At 39.1% G+C, this 25,567-nt stretch overlaps 1 pseudogene across 1 annotated transcript in view; it reads left to right on the plus strand.

Moving 5' to 3' along the window:
• Nucleotides 1-9,354, plus strand: part of LOC102524672 (large ribosomal subunit protein uL16-like) — a 50,354-nt pseudogene extending 41,000 nt beyond the window's left edge. The window contains exon 2 of the transcript XR_012065257.1: nt 9,169-9,354. The product of XR_012065257.1 is annotated as a large ribosomal subunit protein uL16-like (transcript). The remainder of the gene's footprint in view (nt 1-9,168) is intronic.
• Nucleotides 9,355-25,567: the final 16,213 nt, after the last annotated feature.

The following is a 25,567-nucleotide window of genomic DNA, read 5'->3' on the forward strand; positions in this document are numbered from 1 at the left end:
CAAATAGGAGAAGGAGCTAGAAACTACCTTCCCTCATATATACAAGTATTTACGTCTTTATCCATCCACACTTTCATTTCCATAGAAATTTGTTCATTTCTTACATGCATATTCATGAGCCCTGAGTTCTTTCCATTGTGCAGACACGCTGGGGTTATTGAACTAAATGTGGCAGCTTGTTCTCCAAGAGAAAATCACCGTGTGCTGCAGGAGACAAACATAGAAATGGATAATATTAATCAAAGCTACTGTTAATATTATAAAACGCACACCAAATAGTATGGTTACATAAAGCGCAACAGGAAAAAATACTGCAGGGAAAGGGACATCTGACATGACACAAAGAAATAATCCAGTGGAGGTTGGAGGCTCAGGAGCTGCACAGGAAACGGAGACCGTCTCTGACAGAGGACGCAGGATGAGAAAGCACTTGAAGATGAGAAACAACATGCTGTTTCTGGGAAGAGCAGGTAACTTAATCACACATTTATTCGATAAATATTTTTTGACCACCAGACGCCAGGAACTATTTCAGACGCTGGACTCTTATGATTACAAGATCATGTTTGCATTTCTTCAGAAATTTACCATCTATTGCTTTGATCAGATTATCAAAACCTGTAGCATTTCCCAGATGCTAAGGTATCTCTGCCAGCTTTCGCTTACTTTTACAGCAAATTTGGAAACATGTATCAACTCAGACAAGCTTTATAATAGCTGAACTTGGATTTGATTCTACTCTGTAGCGCAACTGAAAAATAAAGATATGCCAAAATCGTCACCCATTTTAAACTGATCATTCAAAGTTTCTGAGAAATCCAAGAGTCCTTGCCACACCAAAGAAACAATCACAAAACCTGTCACTATTTATATAACAAGAATCACTTCTCCTCAAGTCTCCAATAGCATGTGAGTCCTTTCCTTCTGAACCCTTACCAGCAGCACATTCATCATTTATATTTCTACCCACAGTCTGTTTACGATGATGGAGATATTCTCAAAGATAGTAATTTTTTCTCTACTATGTTCCTCCCTTTTCTACCAGACACCACCCATTACCCAGTTCCATAGCCACTTCCACAGTTTTAGGTATTTGGCACAGCACCATTCTATTTCCAAGTCCCACAATCCCTATTAGTTACTGTTGCAAATAATCACAAACTGATTTACGTAAAATGATACGAATTTAGTATCTTACACTTCTGGAGGTCAGGAAATCCAAAATTAGACTCTTGGCTAAGGTCAAAGCGGCAGCAGGTCGGATAATGTGGGAGGCTCTGAGGGAGAATCTATTTCCTTGCCTTTTTCACCTTCTAGAGTCGACCTGTATTTTTTCCTTCAGGACTCCTTCCTCGTATTACTCAGTAGAGTGATTACATTGTCACATCACCGAGTACACCCTCATCCTTCAACCTCTCTCTTATAAGGACTAGTGTGGTTGCATGGGGCTCACCCAGGTAATCTAGGATTCTCTCATTGCAATCATCCCTTTTACTGTGGAAGGTAACATACTCACAGGCTCCATAGATTAAGCCGGGAATATCTGAGAAAGCCAGTATGCATCCTACAACGAGGAGAATAGTTTTCTTGCCTTTTAAGGCTTCAGGAGGCTGACTTTCTCTGCTGGCTCATGGCTCTCTGTCTTACTTTTCAAAGCCTGCCACGGCCAGTTAAATTGTTCCTCCACTGTATTCCTCTGACACTAGCCCTGTCATTACATCGTCTTTGACGCCGATTCCTCTGCCTTCCTCTTCCATGTCTGAGGACCATTGTGATGACACTGGACCCACCCAGATAATCTACAGTACAATCCACAATTTGTAATCAGCTAACTAGCAGCTCTAATTCCACCGGCCACCTTCATTCTGCTTTGTTACCTAACGCCACATATGTATAGGCTCCTAGGACTGCGGGCATCATCCTGCCCACCACATTGCTTATTCAATTTACAACCCTCAGGTGAGTGACACAGTACAATGTCAACTTACACACTGAGAAGATCTGGTTTTGATCATCTATTCACATAATAAATAGACGATGGACCATACACTAGTGATGTAGAAATATTAAACTAAAACTTGGAACTTGTGAAAATTAGAAATTGAGACGTTAGCCATGTATCAACGGCTGTACTTCTGCACAAAACCATATAACTGGTGCTTCATGTTTACCCTAGAAAATAAATACTTGGCGTCTTGGAATTTTCCTACTCTGCTGATGGGAGTGCCACCAGTATGTTTATACTGAGACGAATTTGTTGGTTCCCGAACAAAGCTGATATGAGTATGTTCTATGATAATAGAATTTCTGTTTTGAAGATGTAAGCCAAACAGATATTTACTTTAGCCCATAAAGAGCACATCCACGGGTGCTCCTTGCAGTGCTGTTTGGGTCTGGGATGTAGAAGCAGTCCAGATGAGCGCCCATCAGTGTGGGAGGACGCAGATAAAAAATGGAATATGTAAAAAAGCTTAACATGAGAGACATGTGAAGAAATTAAGAGCAATGGTCTTCTAGAGATAAACAACAAAACAGAGATGATTAAAAACATATTACTATGTGAAAGCTTATGATCATAAATTATCACATGCATAAATATAAACATACAACCAAAACCATACATATTTTGTAAGAACACATGCAAAGCATACACATCAAATGCTTCAGCACGATTATCTGTTGGATCCGTTGTATGACTAGCGTAACCTGCAGCATCTGGGGTTCCCACCCTCCCCCCAAAGCAGAAGAAGAGCGAAGTATTCGTGACAGACTCCACATTTGTGACAGATGGCAATCTAGCACTCACTGAAAACCATGACTACCACAGCCCAAACTAAAAGGTGGTAGTCTGCATACACAGAGACCTGAAGAATTTGCTAGACATTCATCCATTTGGGTTCATGGCTTCCTTGAGGCTCCATGGATAAATTCCAGGACTTAGCATGCGCAGCCTAAAGGTGAAGAGTTATCTTTTCTTTGGCGGGAGGACTCGAGCCGGGATGACGGCCTCTCAGGTGGCCCTGAGGGGCTGCTCTGAAGAGGCAGGGGAGGAGCTGGGATATACAGGAGCTTTACAGCAAAGACCAGGTAGTTGGAACAATAAAAGATGACTTGTTATCTAAAGAAAACCAGGCGTCTCAAGTTAAAGAATTTAGCGCTTTTCTATGTACGGGAGGGAGCAAGCATTTGGGCTCACTGAATCCGTTCCTTTGACAAGCACCGAGCTGTCTAGGGCCATTGTCCTGTCCTTTCTTGTCCCCTCCGGGGGCACCGTGCTGAGTGGCTGCAGAGGCCGGGCTGCGGGCTGGTCTTCCCTGGGGGGTGGGGCAGCCGCGGATGGCTTGGTTTCAGCATTCTCTGTTTACTGATATCGTTGCAGTATTTTCATTCACGTTGCAGTATTTTCATTCACATTGCAGTACTTTGGTTCTCTCTCTCTCTCTATTATATTTTTATCTATATTTAGAGAGACAGAGGGAGGAGAGGATCCAAAGTTTTCATTAAACTCTAAAACGTCCTAGGACCCCCACGACTTCTGTCTCCTCTCTACTCCCCACCCCACATTCCCCCCAAACCCAAAAACAATAAAGAAAGAAAATCAGGGCACTGCTATTTGGGACACTCTTCATTATAAAGTATGGGTTGAGCTAGGTCACAAGAAAAGTGCACCAGGACCACACAGTCCTGGCTCCACGTATAACTGTCTAAACTGAGTGTCCCCTGGCAGGGCGCCGTGGAAAAGCAGCGCTCTGAATTTGTTGTTTCCCAGTTTTACTGATGATGGTTTTCACTCAATTAAATCATCTATATTCTTACTAGAATCTTTGTGGAAATTTTCTCTTTGCGCTGAGAATTAGGAATTGTCCTATTTCTTATTCCCCCTGAGGATCTGAACTGTGTCTGCTTTGAGGATATTGTGAATTTAACAAGTGAGCATTTTTGTTTTAGTTTCAGCATCCAGACAGGACCCCTGCAAAGAACTGCGCTCATCTTCAGATACCAAGCTCCCTGCTGAGTGACAGAACTGGCTCTGAGACAGGAAGGGGGCAGGGTACCGCCACTCAAGGATGCTGCAGCAGTTAGCATCAAAACGGTGGAAGATTCAGTCCCCAGGAGGCCTTGAGGCTCAAGATGATGGGAGATTTAACTTCTAGTAGGTCTTGAGCTTCATTATATGCTTATTGTAATGTATTAGCATGGTGAATAACACGCCCACAGGCACCAGGGCAGCCCCAAGGCCACCAAAGGCCAAAGAGTGGGAAATGGCCAACTTCCTGGGAATCCCAGCCCCTTCCCCAGGCTGGTTAGACTGGTCCTTCCACTTATTAGCATATGAAGCCACCAAGCCAAAACTGGCAACACAGTGCCTTGCGGCCACCACTGCCCTCTCTCTCCCTCTTCGGAGGCAGCCCGCACTCTCTCTATGGAGGGTGTACCTGCTTTTACTCTGAGCACCCAACCCCCAAACTTAATGGCCTTTCTCTTGCCTTTCAATGTATCTCTTTGAATAAATCTACCTTCACTCAACTGGGGCTCGCTCTTGAATTCTTTCCTGCGCGAAGCCAAGGACCCACACTTGGCGGGGCATGTCCCAGGGGCTCCACCGAAGCCCGGGACACGGCCCTCCTCGCACCCCAACACCCGTTTTTCCTGCATCAGATCTAGGGCCCAGAGCCTAGCTCATTTCCCCTAGAACATTAAACTGTTCTGGTACGTTGCACGCAAAATCTGGTGATGATCAAAAGAAATTCATTAAACGGCAAGCTCTTCACAGGAGACAAAAAGAAGTACAATTTTAAAGCTTCCAATTGTTGTCTTCCCACTGGACTCTTTAGATTTCAATATTTGGAGAATGATACATTTTTATTTTTTGAAGTCTAATGGCCTCTAAACATGAAATGAATATCTGAAAATTTTCAGGGAGAAATTATAGTTCCATGCTGGTGAGTGGCTTTGCTGAGCACATACTATATGTAATGCTGAGTTACATGTTTATTTACAGAAGAGCCTAATTTCCTTGTCCTTTGTTCACACCTTGCCAATGTTACAAAGCTTTGAAGGGCAATCATTTCAGTGACCATCGCAACACTGTAATGATATGATTGACACATAATGTTTGTATTCATTTATGTTCAATCATATTTGAAAAGAGGGAAATTCATCTGCTGACTCCCCTGAATGCTCTTCTCTCAAGGATTACTCTATTGTTGGGAAGAAGATCTTGTTAAGTGCAAAGTAAACTTTTTTTTTTAAATTTTCGCATGAAGCACTGTTAGCTCAAGAAAAGATCACCATCCAGAGAGCCAGAGTAAACACAGCTGGGCTGTCAAGGAAACAATTAGCGAGAACATGTCACAAGGATAAATTTGACCAGAAGAGAAAAAGCCTCAGCTTTCAGCTCCCAATATTTGAAGTGTACTTTGCATCTAATGATCAGAATGCCTTGAGGGGATTGCCTTTAATTTTGTTTTAGGGGTAGAAGAAACACAGCTCCAGTGAGTTGCAGACACTGGGTATCTGTGCATTTTGGAAAGATTTTCAAAGTCTGGGAGTATCTTTTATGGTAATTATAAAAACTTCCAGCAATCTCTGTAAGCTTCCTTCACCGAAGTTGTCACAAGGCATCAGATTTAGTATTTTACACAATTTTATTTCACTTACTACTCAAAACACTACAATGTAGACATTTTCACAATTAAAATGAATAAATTAATTAAAATAAAATGAATTTTCTCTCTCAGCAGTTTTACGTTTATAGAACAATGGCACGTACGTGCAGGAAGCCCCTTAGACCTTCTCTCGATTCTTCCCCCAAATTTCCTCCTATTGTTAACATCTCACATTAGTGTGGTAGATTTGTTACAACTTGATGAATACATTTTTATTAACTAGTCCATAGTTTACATTAGGGCTAACATTTTATGTTATCCATTCCATGGGTTTTGACAAATGCGTAACAGTATCATACAAAATAATTCCCCGACTGTAAAAATGCTGCGTGCTCCACCAGTGCATCTCTCTCCCCATCCCCTCAAGCTCCAGGCACCCTCTAATCTATTTTCTCAACACTTTTGCCTTTTTCAATCTATCACCTAGTTGGAATCACACAGTATGTAGCCTTTTCAGATTGCCTCCTTCTACTTCACAATAAGCAGTTTAACTTCCTCCGCATTTTTTTTATGGCATAATAGCTCTTTTCCTTTTAGCACCGAATAATATTTCATTAAATGAATGTATTGCAATTTGTTTATTCATCCACTTACTGAAGGACATTTTAATTGCTTCCAATCATTAGCAATTATGAGTAAAGCTAATAGAAACATCCGTGGGTAGAGTTTTGCATGAACCTAAGTTTTTAATTCACGTGACACATGTGATTGCTGGATCCTACGGCAAGCCTGTGTTTTGCTTTGTAAGAAACTAGCAAACTGTCTTCCCAAGTGGCCGTACCACTTTGCATTTGCCCTAGCAACGAATGAGAGTTCCCGTTGCTCTGCATCCTTGTCAGCCTTTGGCATTGTTAATGTTTTGGATTTTAGCCACTCCAATATGTGTGCAGTGGTATCTCATTATTGTTCCTTTTGAAACTACTGAAGGGGTTAAAATAAGGGCTTCAAAGGGGCCGGAGGTCTTGTTACTGCATTTTGTCTCTGATACTTCCTAATCGTGCGATCATAGATGAATTCCTTAAAAATATTATGACTCAGTTTCCGTATCTGTAAAGTGGGGTTAATAATAGCCCTACTTTATAGGTTTCTGCAAGAAAGAATTAATTGATATGGATAAAGCACTCTGCACCGTGTCTGGCATGTTGTGGGTCTCCCTGTTATTAGCATGGTGTAGCTAATTTTTGAAATTAGAAAAAGATAAGTATTTTGCCCCAATTTACCAGTTTAGAAAGGAGAGCAGCCAGGGTTGGATTTCAGCTTTGTCTCTTGAGCTATATTACTTGCAATATTCCATGAAGCTTTTAAAGTTGATACGCACGTGGAAGGACAGTGCCCTCATTTTCAAACTTTCTCGGCCTTTCTAATCAAGTGCGAAGCAATTAAGTCTCAGTTGTACATTATCCCGGAGCTCAAGTTGCCTAAAAGAATGACGCCAACAGAATGCATCTCCGGGTCCCTCTGCTCCTCTCTTCTTGCCGACTGTGTCCTTGGATGCCAACAGTGCCATTGCTAGCTGCCTCATCCTTCCTCTCTGGCTACCCTGAAAGCCCGGCTGTCCCTGTCCTTTCATCCAATGAAATGATTTTAATTTTAACTATTCGATACAGGCATTTTACTTTCATTGTTATTATGTTGACGTTATTTAAGAAGGTTCATAATAGAAAAGAATGCCACCCCCTTTGCGCATATTTCAAGCTTGCTAATTACAGGGGGTGGTTGCAGTCGATTTAAATGAATGCGTTTGCATGATGTGCGGAAGACATACCTAGAAAGCTGGGTTCAAGTCTTATTTATTTTTTATTGCATTGCACCTATCACATCCCCCAACATACACTGGTCACTTGAAACACATCTTTGAATAAACAAATGGCACGTAGTTTGAGCCTACCAGCTCAGGACGGATATGCAACAGCAGTCACACACACAGTGGGTGCCTTTTCTCCTGGAAGACGGCGTAACGGAGAGGGTCGCTGGTTTGCCACAACCCGGCACGGGCGTGGTTTCCTCTTCCAGCTGGACAGCCTACGGAGCTGTGAACGTGCGCGGTTTTCAATGGAAACTTCATAAATTGCTCGTTCTAGTCCATCATCAGGGTTGACTTCTTTGTTACGTTCTTACGATTCATTTTTTTTTAACAGAAAATGAGTAAGCTATTGTTTCGACATATGTTGGTTTGTAATTCATTCTGCTGGCTCTTCAAACATTAGTTGGAAATGAATTGCACGCCATGTTGGTGCTTTTACCAAAGAACCGGAGCCCAGTCCGTCAAAAGTACAATTATTTTGTTCTTGCTGCTAATTCTTTTAGATGAAAGTCTCAACTGTGCAGTACAATTACCTGATAGTTTTGCTGGAATCCTCCAAACTCGATTTCAACTTTTATCAGGGTCTTTGGGGGGGATCATCATTTTGAACAAGTTATTTCAATGTGTAGTTAGACAATGGTTATATATTGTTACACTGTATAAAATGGGTTGTTCACCACCTAAAAAGTCACAGGATTTTGTCTCCGTAGTATTTACATGTATGTGTTTATGTGTACACAAGTGTGCAATTTCTTAATTTTACCTTCCTCAATTTTAACTATTTTTTTTGCTACTAGTGTCTTGTTTATACAAACCCCCTTTATCTTGTCTTTTGATTATTTTAATGTGTTAGGGTTTGAGAAGAAGATATGAAATATCTATAAACCCTACACTGAATAAACCACTGAACAATTTCCATGCTGTCATCTTCCATGTACCCATGGCATTCGTGTTCCCAGAAGCATGCATTTGGAACATACAGTTTAGAATCTTGGGCATTATAAGAGGTTAAATCCTTAGTAGATACCCCAAGCCCGGAGTCAAAGGTGATAGTTTGAATTATAGCCTCGTCATTTGTGACGTTTGATGGAGAGGCTGTAGAACCTGCTGAATGGTAGGTGTTATTAATATCTCTATGCATTTGCTTTAGCTTTCTTTCTTTTGGAAAAAAGCACGTGTTGACCATCTAAAAGCTTCATAAGATCATTGTGCTGGTCAAAGAAGATGAAGCCTGTGATGGTTTTCCACAAAAGCTACAGCAAACCACACAAATGTCAGGTTTATCTCTCTTCCCCTTTCATGTCGTTGGCCCTCCTCCAGAGCTTCGGGGTTGCCAGAAATTGGACATAAAATTATATAGGGTGTCCCAGGGCTGTGTGTTTAATTTGTGCACATAATTTGACCTCTACTTGTGTTGTTTCCAAATATGCACTTTCTTTGGACCCTGGGAGCCCAGAAAGGAATAAAGAAAAAAAAAAAAAAAAAGACGACACGGTCCCCCTTCCGTCCCATTTCTTTCTACTTGATGAGGGTTTAATGGGGTCACGGATATTGGACGCCGGCCATAGCTGTGGCCTGTGAGGCGGCCCACTCTGTTGAATAAATCATATCAAATTAGGTCCGTCCAGGTGTTCAGGAAGGGACTGGGAAAACATATTTCTCCTTGACTAACATCTTTTTCCTGCTGATTCCAAGCCAGCGTCGCAGCCTGTCAGTCCTGTGACAGCTGTCCTAGCCCGTGACCGCTGGGCTTTGAGCTCGGCGGGCCGCTGGCTCCAGTTCTCCTCCTGCCGCGCCTTCCACTCCTTTAGCGGGTCCCAGCACGAGAAGTACTTTCTAAGAGTTAATTACAGAGCTGATCACAAGCTTACGAATCATTAAATCTTAACGTGTCATCTGTTGGGAGCTCTGCTTCATCTTAAATACGGAGTAGGTTGTAAGTTGTCCCCAAATATACGCTCAATGGCTTGTTCAGGAGACAGACGTAGACATAGGTAGAAAAATCAAGGGCAAAAGGATGCATTATGGACAAAAGACTTCAGTTTAATCCAGTTTAAGATGGATTAAAGTTTTAGAAGAAAAAGCAATACTTGAGCTGGAAATTCAGGAATTTGGTCAAGCGTGAAGAAAGAAAGGGTCCTGAAGACTCCAGGCTTCTGAAGGTCTGTCTCTTCAGTGCCCACATCTTTGTATAAGAGCACACTGCTTCTTGCCTGACACCTGCAGACCTTTACTCCCTAATCCTCTGTAGCAAATTCTCCTACTCATTCAAATTGTCACACATGACATCTGCCTTCAGATACAAAGGTGGCTCCACAGCTCAGTTGTTTGACGACATTTCAGCTAATTGGGTAGGACGTACAGGTCGGTGGCTTATTTGTGATTCCAGGACTATTAGAGGTCTTGACTGCAGTGCAGCTTGGCTCTCAAGAGTGTCTTGGCCTAAACTCATCACTAAAGCTGAGAATCCATTCATTTCATAAAGTCCCCTTAGCATGATCCATTTGGAAAAACGTATCCTTTGCCCTTGACAGTGCAAATCTTGCAAATACTCCACTGGTATATTTCCTATTTTACTTGAAATCTCTCTTGCTCATTCTTCTCTCACAGCCCGAAAATTTCAAGGCTGCTCCTTAATCACTTAACCTGGCATGGTACTGCACTAGCCAATGACCTGCGTCCTGAATTTCTTTCCACTGCTCACAATCAGTGTGCTGAACGGATAGGGACCTAATTCGATATGATTTATTCCGAGAGTAGACATGAGAATGAAAGAGATTCTTCAACTCTGTGAGATGTCAGAGGATACAAACTCCACGAAGAAAGGGTCTCTGTCTCTTTTATCTCTTCTCTTAGTCCTTATTACAGTGAACTATTGTCATTACGCTTATTTCATATTAATTGAATTAAAGAATAAGTTAAGTGGAGGAAGGGGTGGGAACTGATAAATTGGGAGCTCGAGATCTTCAGATACTAACCACTGTATATAAAAAAGGTAAACAACAAGTTTCTACTGTGCAGCACGGGGAACTATATTCAATATCTTGTAGTAACCTATAATGAAAAAGAATATGAAAATGCATCTATGTATGTATATATATGACTGAAACATTATCCTGTGAACCAGAAATTGACACAACGTTGTAAACTGACTATACTTCAATTAAAAAAAAGAAAGAAAAATTAATTAATTACAAAATAATAAATTAAGACAAAGCAGATCATTGAACTTGTAATTATGCAGCCAAAGGAGCCCAGTATAGACCAATTAACAGGCAGATAGATTTTTAAAAAAGAAAGGAAAATGAGAAGAAAGGAAGCAATGTGAAAGGAGTGTATAGGAAGAAATGCCTGGACAAACGCTTGAAGTTTCAGAGCTCAGCTAAAGCTGTGATTTTTAAGCTTCCCATGAGGTTGAAGGTGGGCAGGGATTTATTAAAGCTACTGACCTACCCAGGACACTGTCTTGCGATCCAAACTACATTTATTTTTAAAAATACTGCCCAGATGAAACTGGATTTTTCCGCTCTCCTCTCACATAGATATGATCTCTTCTTTAATTTTTATATCGCAAAGATTGGCAAACCCTCTTATTTCTCCTCTCAAACTATGAGATCTTGGAAGGCAAGCTTCGTGGCTGATTGGTCTTTGCTTTTTTGCCTTTTCCTGCGCTCTGTAATGAATGGGTCAGTGCCTGCCCAGTGCTATGAGCATGGTGAGCTCTGCGGAAGCTGACGGAGGAGTGAGGTGGGGCGCCCACAGACAGCGCATGATCAGGAATGTGCCAGAACAAGGCAGCTTTTTAAAGAGACAGGCACTCTGGCTGCCAACGGACCTTTGCTTATGACAATCTCCTTCTCCCATGTTGAACCTGAAAAGAAAATATACTGTCTCTGATGAGCGTTTAAGGAGGAGTCTCATAAAAAGCATGGTACGTGTGCCAAAGCTTTTACATGAAATACAGTGTAACTGATGGCCCTTCATTGCATTTTATTGGTGCTCCTTAAAACTCTGACAGGACAGAACATTCCAGAGATCCCCTCTCTCTGATGTATGTCACTGCTGTGCCAAATGGCGTTTCACATCTCTGTGAGAATCCTTCTGTCCCTTTTCCTTAGCTAGATAGATTTCCCATAAAAGGGTCTCAATGTCACTTCCAACATACACACACAGCTAAGAAGAAATATCATTCAGACTATTACTCATCAAATAAGCAGAAAAATAATTGCTTAAAATCACACTGATCTTTATGAAGAGATAACAATGTCTGTTCATCTCAAAATACTTGAGTGCATTTCATACACACATAGTAGAAAGCTAAGACAGTATCCTTTTTGAGCTTCAGTCTTTCTATCACCTCCTACTTCTAGAAAGCTCAATAATATGGCTGCACAAGGAAAAGAATTTATTTACATACTTTCATCTGCAGCAGACAATTTTTAAGGCTCTTTAGTAAAAGAAACGCAGCGCCAGTGTCCGGGAAAATAATAACAGTGACAGTTCATAGGTTCCTTCTGATGTCTTGCCACAAGGGTGCTGCCAAGCAAAATGCGCTTGCTTTATTTTGTCTTAATCACAGAACCAAATGCAAAATCCTCAAGGGCATCCTGTGCCTTTGCACATATCTCTTCAGAATATAAGTGTAAATATTCAAGAGAGGGTTGTTTTGCTGCTTGGATAAAACGGCTGTGGATTCCACACAGATCGAAGAAGAGAGCTGGGGCAATGAGGTCTCAAAAATGAATTTAGGCTCATGCGAGCAAAGGAAAGAAAACACTCACAATCTAGGTTTTGGAGCACGCATTGAGTACTTACCTGAAGTGCGTAGCTTTTGGAAGTACATACTGAATACTTCTATTCCAGGATCTCTGTTAGAAACTTTCAGAGATTGTCACTTGCCACTCCTACAACAATCTTGTCAAGCCTTCAGCTTGTCTAAATCTTCAGTAGCTTGAGTGGAAATGGAGGAAGTCTTAATTTCAGACCCTACACCCCTGCCTTCTAAATGCACGCTGTGTCTGATTTTATTTTGCTCTGAAACTTATGTTAAGTAGATTCCCAACATTTAAGAAAACTAGATCCAACTTCTACTGGATTTTTTTTATGGCATTAAACGTGTTCTTGGCTAGACTATGAAATGTGAAGTATGAATTCATTTCAGCTTTTATTGTTTGGCAATTACTTGAATTTACCCAAATGTTGGGCTGTCTCATCTCTGCAGATATAGGTCTTTGGACTCACTAATATTTGGAAATTGCCAGTGATAACATATGTCTAGGAGTATATGGTCTACTGCTATCTATGCATGGCTAATGGGCTGTCCAACCTCATGTAACAGTAGAGGCAGTGAGTCTCAACATTTTGCATGCATCGTAATCATTTCAAGCTCTTATTTAAACACAGACAGCTGGGCTCTACCTGGCTGTTTCTATTCTGTAGATCTGGAATGGGACCTGAGAATTTGTATTTTAATAAATTAGGAGGTAATACGGATGTTGCTGGTCCACGAACCAGATGTTAAGAACAACTTCTATAAACATTAAAGCATTAGTTTCAAGAGAACTGTTTTTGTTTTTGTTTTTAATTTGGGTGGGAGGTCAGGGGAAATTCAAGAATCAACTGCACAAAATAATCAGGCCAAATCTCTTGTGGACATGTGCAAGTTGTACTGTGTGCTGGGAGTTTGTAAAGACCAATGAGAAGAAGTCAGAATATGATCAACTAAAATGGTGTGTACTTAACTTCTGTGAGAGACCTCTGGATGAGTGCCAGGTGTGGCAATCTATGTGTTTGATGGCTTCAATGTATGTTCAGTGATTTCTCAGAGATGCTTCAATTTAGAAAATAGTGCTAAACAGTTGCTGGGCCAAGGGGATGCTCAAAGTAAGACATTCAGTCATGCTAAAGCCTGAATGATTGGTGCTGTTGGAACACGACTTAAGCAAACTAGTCTCACAGGTAACAAGTTGAGAAGATCCTGGCAAGGTTTCTAAGCTCCATTAGAATTCTTTCACTCTCTGACATCCTATCAGCACTTACAGACTCGGGATAGAATGATATAAAATCATGTGTCTTACTCCACAATTTTTTGTTCCCTCTCAAATTAAGCTTGAGAATAGAATACACAAAGCAGACAAAATTATAGGGCTTGCCCTCTGCTGGAGTAAGGTCTATTTATTTAAATTCTGGATTCAACATTGACCCATTTCTCTCTATACTCTATTGCCCCCCCCCCACGCAAGAAAACACTTTTTCAAGAAAACTTATCTCCGGGTTATAGATCCTCTGTTTCATCACTCCTTCTGTGAGCATACAAAATAATAAGACAATTCCCGATTCCCAAATACAGAATACGAGCATGATTATCTCTATAACGTGGCAGAAACAGAACCATAACCAAGGTCATCAGAGTATTTTTCCAATAATTTTCATAACTGCAATTCCCTGAGGTTTCATGTTTAAAAGAGAAAGAAGCAATTCATTTAGTTCTTCATTTTCTGTATTATTCTTTCCCAATCTTATTTGTTGATTTTCTACTATTTTTTCTAAGGTGTTACACCAGATGATCTTCTGTGTTCTTCACTTGGTGTATAAGACAAAACTGCTGTTGGGAAATATGTGGAATCCACGTCCCCACTTCCTGCCACCTCTTCTGGCTGCGTTTCAAAATAAGACAATAGGATGTTCCTCCAAGTCTTAACCTATAAAACAGACATTCGAAAGAGCACATCATCCATATTCAAAGCTCTTTTAAAGGCAGGATATGTCCCAGGATAATATTTGGCATTAATCTTATTTAAGGCTTCAATAAAACGTCAAAAACATGCTATTCAGGTGGGAACATTACAACAGGTTCAATCAAAGACCCAAGTGGAGGCAGAAATCTTAATGCACAGGGAAAAATCATATCGGTTTTCATGGAGAAATTCTATATTAATCAAAATTTTGATTATAAATTGACCTCCAATAGCATTTGTCTGCATCAAAAGGAATGCCCTGATCAGTCAGTGAAGATAAACATTTCATTTCTTGAAGTTACATTCAGCTCTTACAAACAAATTTTGGGGTCTTTGCATTTCTATCTTGTATCAATTTTGTAATCACATTACAGAGGGCAACCAGCTCCCATTGGACCAAAATTAGATTTACCTAAACATACACTAAGTGTCAGGACCTGGAATATGATGAGCACCTAAATGTGAGTTTTCCCCACTGTGTACACGTCTGAGTGGTCAGCTGGCAGATCTGGGATGACACACCACTGCCCACTTAGGTACCTTGTCTTCACATTCAAGGTCTTGTAAGCAAGTGGTTGCCACACATTGTGACTACGCTATAAAACACTGCATACAAACTTTTCTTTTGCAACAGGAGGAGTCAGGAAAGCTCCTTTAGAAAGAAACATTTCAGCTAGCAATAAAGCCTAAAGAAGTGATGAAATCCAAGGAAAATTCAAATAAGTTGAGTTATCAAAAATGTTTTGGGACCCAAACACACAGAAATGTATGATGTGTTGAGAGAAGATGGTGACCACGAATAAAAGACAGCAGAGAACTAAAGACTAGATGCCACATCTAAGAAATGAGAGGAAGAACCAGAGTTAGTGAAGGACACACAGATGTGGTCGGAGAGGTAAATGGGAAAGTAGGTACTACAGTATTAAGGATGATAGAAGGGTGGAGAAGCACAGAAAGGGAGGGCCTTGGATTATGACTAGAAAGCTCCAGACCAAGGAGACCAATAAAAAAATTTTTTTTTATCCTAAAAATTAAAAAGCACCTCCAGTGGGAACAGAGGTGTAAGAGAATTCTCTGTACCTTCTCCTCAATTTTGTTGTGAACCTTAAACTGCTTTAAAAAATTAAGTCTAAACACACACACACACACAAACAAACCGAAGAAACCCAGAGCCAATGTCAGTGGTACCACAGGCATCCATGCTTCAGCCTTCAAAAGCAAATGACTCTCTAACAGCACTGTTTACAACAGCAAAGACATGGAAATGATCTCAAAGTCCACTGACAGATCACTGGATAAAGAAGAATACTACTCAGCCATGAAAAAGAATAAAATAATGCCATTTGCAGCAATATGGATGGACCTGGAGATCATCACACTAAGTGAAGTAAGCCAGAAAGAGAAAGAAAAATGCTGTATGAGATCACTTATATGTGGAATCTAAAAAAAAAATGACACAAATGAACTAATTCACAAAATAGAAACAGACTCACAGACATAGAAAACAAAACTTGTGGTTACCAGTGTGGTGGGGGGAGGGATAAATTGAGAGATTGAAATTTGCAGATACTCACTACTATATATAAAATACATACACGGTAAGTTTCTACTGTACAACACAGGGAACTATATTCAATATCTCATAGTAACCTATAATGAAAAAGAATATAAAAAGGAATAAATGTATGTACATGTACGACTGAAACATTATGCTGTGCACCAGAAATTGACACAACATTGTAAACTGATTATACTTCAAAAAAAAAAGCAAATGACTCATAATAACCCTTATTAGGCACATCCACGCAGAGGGAAGACACTCAGACCATGAGATTGTCTTGGAAGATACTTTTGGGATAAAGGATGTGGGCAGCAATGGGAAGAGTAGGCTGTTCTTCTCTTTGTCTATTGCAGATGTACTAAAGACATTTCCACTTTAAGATTTTAAAAAGGCAACTACATATGGGTGCTGTAGACAACTGTTGGCATTTGAAAGAAAACAATTCCAATATTTGCTTCACAAAATTCAGTTCTGAGCTGGCAAGGGTCTTCATATTATCTGCACTCTTATTACTTTCGCAGTCTTAATGGGAAACTGTCACCCCTCCCTTTATTCACTGCGTGGCATTGAAATCATCACCACTTTGAAAGTTTTCCAAAAATAATTACACAATATAGGATCAAGTGGGGACAACAACAACAGCAAAACACCTATAGAGAATATTTCACAGCTTCTCTTGGCAACTGTATTCTCATTATCTCAAGACAGAACTTCGTTTACTTTCATAACGCAGACCTCTCACCCAGCGACTGCATGGAAAAAAAAAATCAATTTCTCGTATGTGGTTGATTCCCATTTAGAAACCTTTCTGAATCCAAATGTGGTTATTCTTCACCTGAGATTAGTATTCTACTTTCCAAGTAAACAGAAAATAGTGGGAAAAGATTTCCTATTCATAGATGTTTTTCTTGGAAGTGCAGAGAAACAGTCCTCCCCATATCTTTGATTTGCATTCTTGGTTTCCATCAGTAATAGAACCGGATTTGGTGCTCCCAAGGTGTTAAAATGTTTATTTTCTGAAAGCGGCAGAATAGGCTACAGTCGTTTCCTGCTGAGACCCGGAGAGCAATCTGTGGGACCGGAGGACGATCTCAAGCTGTTCTTGTACTAAGACCAGCCTCCAACCGCTTGATAAATCCCCTTGAAAATTTCAATTCCAAATACAGTGGCCTGACTCCTGTTTTCTGAGCAGTTTCGCCTGCGGTTTTATGGCCCACTCTGAGAATGTCATAGCTCTGGCTTACAGATGGGTAGAAAAGAAAGTCATCGGAAGTGTCCAGCAACGCAACTGGCTTGGTGTCAATTAAGGGTAAGCGGGGTAGGTGGGTGGGCGGTAAGTGGAGCTGTGGGAAGAAATGAGCTGCTGGTGAAGCAGAGGACAAACGGATGGTTAGGAGAATATCTAGTTGACTCTCCCCTGCAAAAAAAGTGGTAACAGAAGAGGTGGCAAGTCTGATGCCATCCAGAGTAGAAAAAGAAAGGATCATAATAGCACGATGAGCAAATACCCTACTCGTTATGACCTACTGGACTGTGGTTTAGATGTAGGACGTGGTCCTAACTGAGACTAAAGCTGATGCGTATCTGTCTGGGATGTTTCTACTGAGCGGCCATGCAGGCGACATCAGGTATCCACATCCTGTAGGTTTGTTTGCATGAAGAGCAGGTGATTTGAGAAGTTATTGAAGGCAGAGAAGAATACGCAGGGATGGGAAAGGAGACTTGCAGAATCGTATCTGCCTAGCCTGTTACTATGCCAGCCTTTACGGGTGGCATTTGAGTTCCACCAGGAGAGGGACTGTAGGCAGAATTGGTGGGGGTCTCTACTTGCAAGTTACTCGGTGAGAACCAAGTACACAGGTGGCCCTGCTTGGCTTCCCGAGTGACAGCGTATGACATAGTGGGATACAGAAAGGTAATCTGTCCACGTTTTCAAGGATGTCTCTGAACACTTTATTGTTCAAATCTTTGAGAGAACAGCCCTGCCATTTTACACGGGTCTTCCCAGCAACGGTGGTAGTGAAATACATCCAAGAAATTACACAAGCCAAGAACAAGAAAACCAAAAGATTAAGGCTGGGCACAGAGTGTATGCCATGATGGCCACGATTCCAGTGACCAAGTCAAGGGTACTTATGAGATGCCCCCTGCAGATTCCTGAACATACTTTTGCAGTCAAGGTGGGGGTTCTCTTACCGTTTTGCGATAGGAAAGAGTTTGAGAAATTAAATCAGTCTTGTTATGAAGTGTTGTGTCAGGTTATTTTTTTGAGGGTGATATCCACTGCAAAAACCTTCTTCCAATTTGAGACCATTTCTGGCAATCTTAGACAAATGGCAAGTCAATGAAAATTACTCTTTGAATAAATAATAGAAATTAAATTGTCTCTGATCCTGAGGTATTCATTACATGCTGACAGATGCCCACCTATTTTCTCTTAGAGATTTTCCATATCTTACAACAACTGGTTTGAACCTCAGCTCTTATGTTCTTCTAAGATGGCAGCATGAGCAGATGTGACAAGATCTGTGAGGGCCTGGAATTACATATTCCACATGTAAACACAGGAACTGTGCAACATTCGTTAGTAAGACTGATCGCCAGTTCTCACTTTTTGTTCTCATTTTGTATGTCTTTATTATGCTAAATGTGTAAAATGTCTCCAGGCTTTCAGAGTCAATCAAGTCAATCTTATAGAAAAGTAGACTTCAGGTGGGGAAAGGGAAAAATCGGATTTCACATATCACCTAGGATGGGACATGGGCTGTCAGGGCAAATGATAAAATACATGGAGGCGGGACATGGTAGGGTGAAGCCCGGGGCATCAATGCCATCAGTTAGGAAGGTTATAATTAAGACAAGTATTAAACAAGATAGACGTAAGGAAAGAGAACATGTTCTTAGAGAAGAACGCAAAGACCACCACAGATTTAGGAGGCGAAATTTATAAACTCGACTGTATTTCTCAAGGTTACCATTACCTGGAGGTTTAACAAGTCATTATTCAAAAGAGACTCTGTCCTTCCCAGAATAGCTTCCTATTGACTCAGGAGAGAGAGTGGGTGTCCTGGGAACGGCTACGGTGGTTCACAGACCATGATCACAAAATGAATTTGGTTTGATGCTTTGACATGTTCTTTGTGCAGGACAAGTGTGATATCTTCTTAAGGTTCTCCCTACAAGCTCTTATCAATGCTACTTGCAAGTTTAAGTTCATCAAATAAAATCCAGAAGGTAGGAACGTGTAAAGTTGCTTTTGTCAGCCACCCAAGATACTTTATGAGCTTATTCAGGGTATCAATCAGTCAATCAATCCTTAATTTTGTTTCTTTTGCCACAAATATTGAATACATGATTAAATTAGCGTGGTATTAAATTTAACTTGAAAGGCGTTCAGAGAAAGTATGTATTGATTAGAACAAAATAAGTAGTTCTACGTGGTGAATGAAACAATTTATAAAGAACTGATATTAAAAGAAGGACAAATGGCTTTGGACAGCTCAAAGTATTGTAAGTTCAGACTTCGCGAATATTAGAACCAATAGATTTACTTAAGAATGTCAGGGAGGAATCAGAATTGAAAAATAAGGAAACAGAGAAAGTAAAAATGCTAGAGAATTTTGCTGTGGTTAACTAAGACAAGTTAAAATATGGCAGATAGGTTTAAGTAAGACAGAAGAATGTATAATATACACATTAGTTTACTACTTCTTAAATAAACTTTGGCATCCCAAGACTTAAACTCCAGCCCATAACCAACACACACATTTCCTTTCGTCTTTGTTTGCCTCTCGTTGCTTCTAGAAGGAGAAATAAATCCTATCTTCCTCCAAACCTACTTAGTTTTTTTATTTCTTATTTTTATTGAAGTGTAGTCCATTTAGAATGTTAGTTTCCTGTGTACAGCAAAGCGATTCAGTTAAAATATACATACATATATATACACATATATGTTTTCAGATTCTTTTCCATTGCAACTCACTGCAAGAAACTGAATATAGTTCCTTGTGTTATACGGTAGTTCCTTGCTGCTCATCTATTTTATTTATAGTAATGTGCATCTATTAATCTCAAACAATCCATCCCTCCCCCCTCTTTTCCCCGCTGATAACCAGTCTGTTTTCTACATCTGTGAGTCTATTTCTGGTTTGTAAATAAAATTCGTATTCTTTTTTTTTAGATTCTACATATAAGCAATATCATATGATATTCTTCTAGTCTTTAAAAAATTTTTTTCTTTTTCTCTTTTTTTTCAAGTGTAGCCTAGAAAGGAGGAATTTATTCAAAGTCTTTTTCTGAATATTGAAATTTCCCTTTTTTTCCCATTAAGTTCGGGAATCGTATTATATAAAATGGTTTCAGTAAGTAGATGAAATTCTCCTTCCAAACTATGAAAATGCTATCATACATGTGAGAGGAGAAACCTGTTTTGCATAATCCTAAAGATCGTCAGTTGCAATGCGTGGCACCTATGAGGGGAAGCAGCTCACAAATATAAGAAGCGTAGTTTTTGTTTGCTCTGTAAAAAAGTACCTTTTCTGTTTTTATCATCATGATGTATGCTCATTAAATCACTAGGCAATCAGGAGAAACAAGTTCAGTGAAATACGTTTATTTCCTATCACCCTGTTCAATGGTGTCTCCGCAAACTGGTAGTCTGGAGGAAAAAAAAAAACCTAACTTTATTTTGTAGTGTTTGTCAGTTTCTGTGATGGAAGTGCTCCCAGCATGGCCAATTTCTAGTTCTCAATAGGTTAACAACCAGCTCACAGAATTCCTGAAAGTTCAGCAATTAGTTTCATCTGAGCTGGTACAATCCAGCTCCAGAGCAGCACCCTGCATGCGTAGACTTTGCTGAACACCATTTCAGAAACCACACAACGTTTTCATGAAAATGAAAAGAATGAGTGGACAGCTATGCTGATAAAAAACAGAATAAAAAAATAATTTCATAAGAAAGGGCACCAAATTTACTATGGTTTAATTTACTATTGTTTAATTTACTATTGTTTATTGCTTAATTTTTTGAAACAACAGATATGGAGGAATTAGTAAAATTCAGATGACTATTTATTAAGCATGAGAGGAATGCTGCCTAAAATTAACATGTAAAATTAAGAAGAGATGATTAAGCTTTGGAAGTCATCATTTAAAAAATGTCCAAATTATTAAACAGACTGTTTTTTTTAAATGAATGAAGGTTTTAGAATTTTTACACTTCTGTCCAAATTTTTATGCTATGATTTTTTCTGGGTCAAGGTTTAGAACATTTATACTTTCTTCTCCAACCGTAATTCCTTAAATTGTTGAATCTTGCTGCTATAATTTTGTGCCATCTATGCTCATTAATGATGATTTTATCATAATTTCTCCATTCCTTGACTTTTTTTTCTTTTTAAACCTATTCTAAGTAATCTATTGGTTTCCTGGATTTTATCACAGAGAAGTTTTATTTTACTTTATTTTTTTTTTCAAGAGAGGATAATGTATAATTGTTGCTCTTACATTTGAATGATCCTTAAGGAGAATTCATGTGTTTTCTTCATATTTTCACATCCCCAGAATTTTGTAGACAATATATATGTGATCTTCCAACACTGAATATCCTCATAATATGCCAACATTTAAATTGAGGAACTCAGTTCCACTCTTTTTCTGATATTTAATTAAATTTCTGGCACTGAAGGCATTCCACAAAAACAGGATATGTCCTCAAGCCATGAAGTTTGGCTTATAGCCCCACACATCAATATGCCTGTGCAGGTAACACCACTGAACAGTTTTAATCATTATACAGCACGGAGAGGCTTCATTTCATAAGGTATCTCTTGATAGACTTCAGCACGTAAATTTTTTTTAACAAGTGAAAATTTTTAGTGCTTTTCTCATTCGAACACTTTTCTTTTGTGCATCTGATAGTACTAATGTGGAAATGTTGCTGATGGAACATGAGAATAAATGCAGACAGTGCTTTACCGTATTGGAATCATCTTTCTCTTTCTCGGGCTATCACTTCTCAAAGTGCGTAAGACATCTTCCATTTCCAGTTTCTCTGTTGCCAGTTAATGTTTGGATTAGTTTAATCACTGTTTTGGATACTAATTAATTTAATTACTATAGTTTAAAAACTGCTTTGTTGAGGCATCTTTAAAAATGTATTTTGAACAAATAAAACTGTCCTCCAGCATGATCAGATGGCAAAGAGTGACAGGCATGTGCATGGCACTTGTCTCTGTCCTAGGCACATGCTCCATTGTGCCACTGGACTGCACTTAAAAAACACAAGCTCTAGACTGCAATTATTGACGATTTCAAGATGATGGCAATGTAACGTTAAACCAATCTGGAGCTTTTATTTGTCCACAGCCATGAAGCTGGACCTGCTAATCATCTTGAGAGAATGAGAGCATGGGAAAAGTGAATTTTGACAGAACTTGAGCTATGAAATAATGCTTTCCAGGTACAGAATTATAAAGACAGAAGAGGCCCATCAAATTGCCTAGTCCAATGTGGATATCAACATAGTGGCCAAACAAGCATTATATTCTAGAAATCCTGATTGCTATAGTGATTCCAGTGACTCTCCAGTTCCCCATACCCCTCTGCCTCTCTCAGAACCCAGGGCTCCTTCATGTACGGGAGGGGTCTGGGTGGAGTTCCATATAGTTGCCCATGGTAACTCTACAAGTGGAAAGACACCACACAGCCTAGGGAGAGAGAATCCAGAGTTGCAGCCGGGGATGGGCAGGGGCACCCAAGCACTTTTTATTTACTTCAAATTTGTTACTGTTGTAGGTTTCCCTTGCCTGAGGCTTTATTCTAATTATAAGTTATCATGAAAAAAAAAAAACACTGGCAGATTATCCAAAGAGCTAAACTGAATTTGTGCGATGAAGAAAAATAATATGAACATTAATAATCGAACATAAGAGGAAAGAACAGAATAAACGTAGCAGAAGAGAGGTTATAGATTTCAGGTAATTGTACAAAATCCTGCTCAGATCTGTATAAAGATGCAAAATATGAGAGAGAAGTTAAAATACGTGGAGTTTAGGTTATGAGAAGACACATAACATGGGATTCTAATGGGAGTCCCAGAAGAGAAAATAAATCAAAGGGAAAAGGAGAAAGAGTTAACACTCAAAGCTAAAGTTATGATTACCAGAAATAGTAAAAGAAAACGTGTCATCGTGTTGGAGAATCACAAAATTTCATTTCAAGATGAGGAAAAAAATCATATTCAGGGGGATCATAGGAAAATGATGTTGCATCAGACAAAGGGAAGTCTAATTATCAAGGCAGAGAAAGAAGATGATGTACACAGGCTTGGAATTATATGAGTAACAGACGTGTTATCAACAAAATAGATGCCAATAAAGAACAACTTCAACCGGGGATTCACTAGACACATTTTAATTAGAAATTAATGTTAAGGGTTCTAGTATCAAGTTTCAAGTTGAAAAAAAATTATTAGTGTCTCGATTTCAGTAGGGAGTTTATTGAATATAGAAGAAAAGTGGGATCCAGGAAGCGATGCTGAAATAAGAAATTAATTAACATTTCAGTAAATCTCAGAATGACTTAACTGTAACAAAGTTAATGACTATATGGGGATGATTCAAATATCATAAAATAAAATTACTAGAGAACAGCATTGTGGAAGACATTAAGAGAGTTGATGTTAAAAAAAATTCTAAGTCCTATGTATTCTTTCCTAGGAGGATAAAATCCCTGGATGATTCAGAGTTTTAGTAAGCTATGCCTGTTAAAATATTAACAGTCTCCGCAGAAATATAAAAGATGAAGGGTGAAGAATAGAAAAATGAGTTAACAAACTAGAGAAAAGTCAGAAAAGTCAGGGAAGGTGACATAAAGATGTACATAAAAGTATTTAAATAGAATACACAAACCAAAAGTGTAGAAATGTGTTCAAATAGCTCAGGAATCAAAATCAATTAAGTTGACTCTTTTTACTTGAGAAAAGCTGATGAGCTTTTACATTGGATAAGAAAAATAAATGTAACTATTTAATAGGCATAAATAAAGCAACACATTAAATATAATGAATATTAATAGACAAACCTATCCATCACAAGCAATGCTAAAAATTTTAACAATCTGGTTCTTTACAGAAAGTTTAATGATCCTGAATTCAATCTTTAGAAGAAAATCTAGAACCAAGATGATGTCAGGGTAGAGATGGGTTTATTTTGAAAACCTCACTTTTATAAAACATTTTTAAAAAAAAAAGAGTGGAAATTTGAGTATATTAACAATAGTCACACTTTTCGTAGGATAATGGTGTAAACAAAGATAAAAGGCAGGTCAAAAGCTTGAATGAGATCTATGCGGTATTGTAGCTGACAAAGGATTAGCGATCAGAACATGCACAGAATTCCTGTATCACCAATAAAAAGCAAAGAACTGAGAAGGGACTGGATAACTGACATGAGGGGCCTTCAAAGAAAAAGATGGCCAATAAATATATAAGAAATGTCCATCCTCGCTCAGTAGAAAAGTGCATATTAAACCATGTTACCATTGATCATCATTAGACTGGCCAAAAAATTAAGTCTGATAAACAGACTTGCTATTAAGAATGTGGAAATGGAAACTTTCAAGTCCTACTGACATGAGAATAAACTGTTACAATTTGAAGACCAGTTTATCAATGTGCATTAGATTGAATACATATTTACACTCTGATCCTGCAATTCTATTTCTAGATATATTTAACCTACAAAAACCATGACAAAAGTCTAAAGGGAAGCATGCTTAAGCCATTTATTAAAGCACTAATAGGACCAGCAAAGTAAAGAAACAGAATCAACTGAGTATCAATATCATAATGTATATATCGCACATGAATATAATATAATTTCATAATTCTAGCATTCAAAATTAATAGTCCAATCTTATAAATATCTACAAGAATAAATCTCAAAAGCAGAACACTGAGAGGGAAAAAAAAGCAAAGTGCAATGGTGTTTGTGATGCTCTGTGAGCACAGAATTCTGCTGGACCCAGGATGCATGGAATTTCAGTAAGACTCGGAGCAAACACAAGATCATCATGTTACGTCTAGACCTTAGTAAGGGGAGCTGACAGCCCCAAAGGGCCATGCTTTCCATTCAAACTGGAACTGCATTCAAACACAAAAAGAAGGAAGACATTCTAAGATGCATAAATTATCAAGAAATCCTATCACAACTTCTCTTGAATTCATGTTACTTCTCTGTATTAGGAAAACATTGGAAGAGGAAATGATGACATAAAGGAACAGGGAAAGTTAGGGCAGTCCGTATTCCTTTTTCCTTGCAGTTGCGCCTTACTTCCCAATAGGCTGAATGTGCAGAGGGTTAGCAGAACGTGTGTGCGTTAAGAAGTGAAGTGAAAACACCTGAGTTAGTGTTGTGCAAAGATTCCAGCGTCCTGGAAAGAAAGAAGCCCACACACAAGTGTAACTTACGAAATACAAATCGTACCGTTTTGGTGAATCCTCATGTGCGTTAAATGCTCTTCTATGTGCATTTAAATCCAACATTGTGCAACGTAAAGAACAGTTAAATTCACCAACAAATTAAAACCTTTTTACTTTTCTTGGAATGACATCCAATAGCAAATTTTTTAAAAAAGGACAAGTCAAAAGAGATTGTGGAACAAACGAAAATGCATTGTAGTTTAAGACTTTTAATGAAACTTTTTTTTTCCCCTGTATTTTGAACAAAGAGCCCGTGTTTTCATTTTGCACTGGCTCCTGACAAGTATTTAGCTGATCCTGTTTGTCAGCAACTAA

This window comes from Vicugna pacos, chromosome 28 (genome assembly GCF_048564905.1).
Source record: "Vicugna pacos chromosome 28, VicPac4, whole genome shotgun sequence".
In the NCBI taxonomy this organism is placed as follows: domain Eukaryota; kingdom Metazoa; phylum Chordata; class Mammalia; order Artiodactyla; family Camelidae; genus Vicugna; species Vicugna pacos.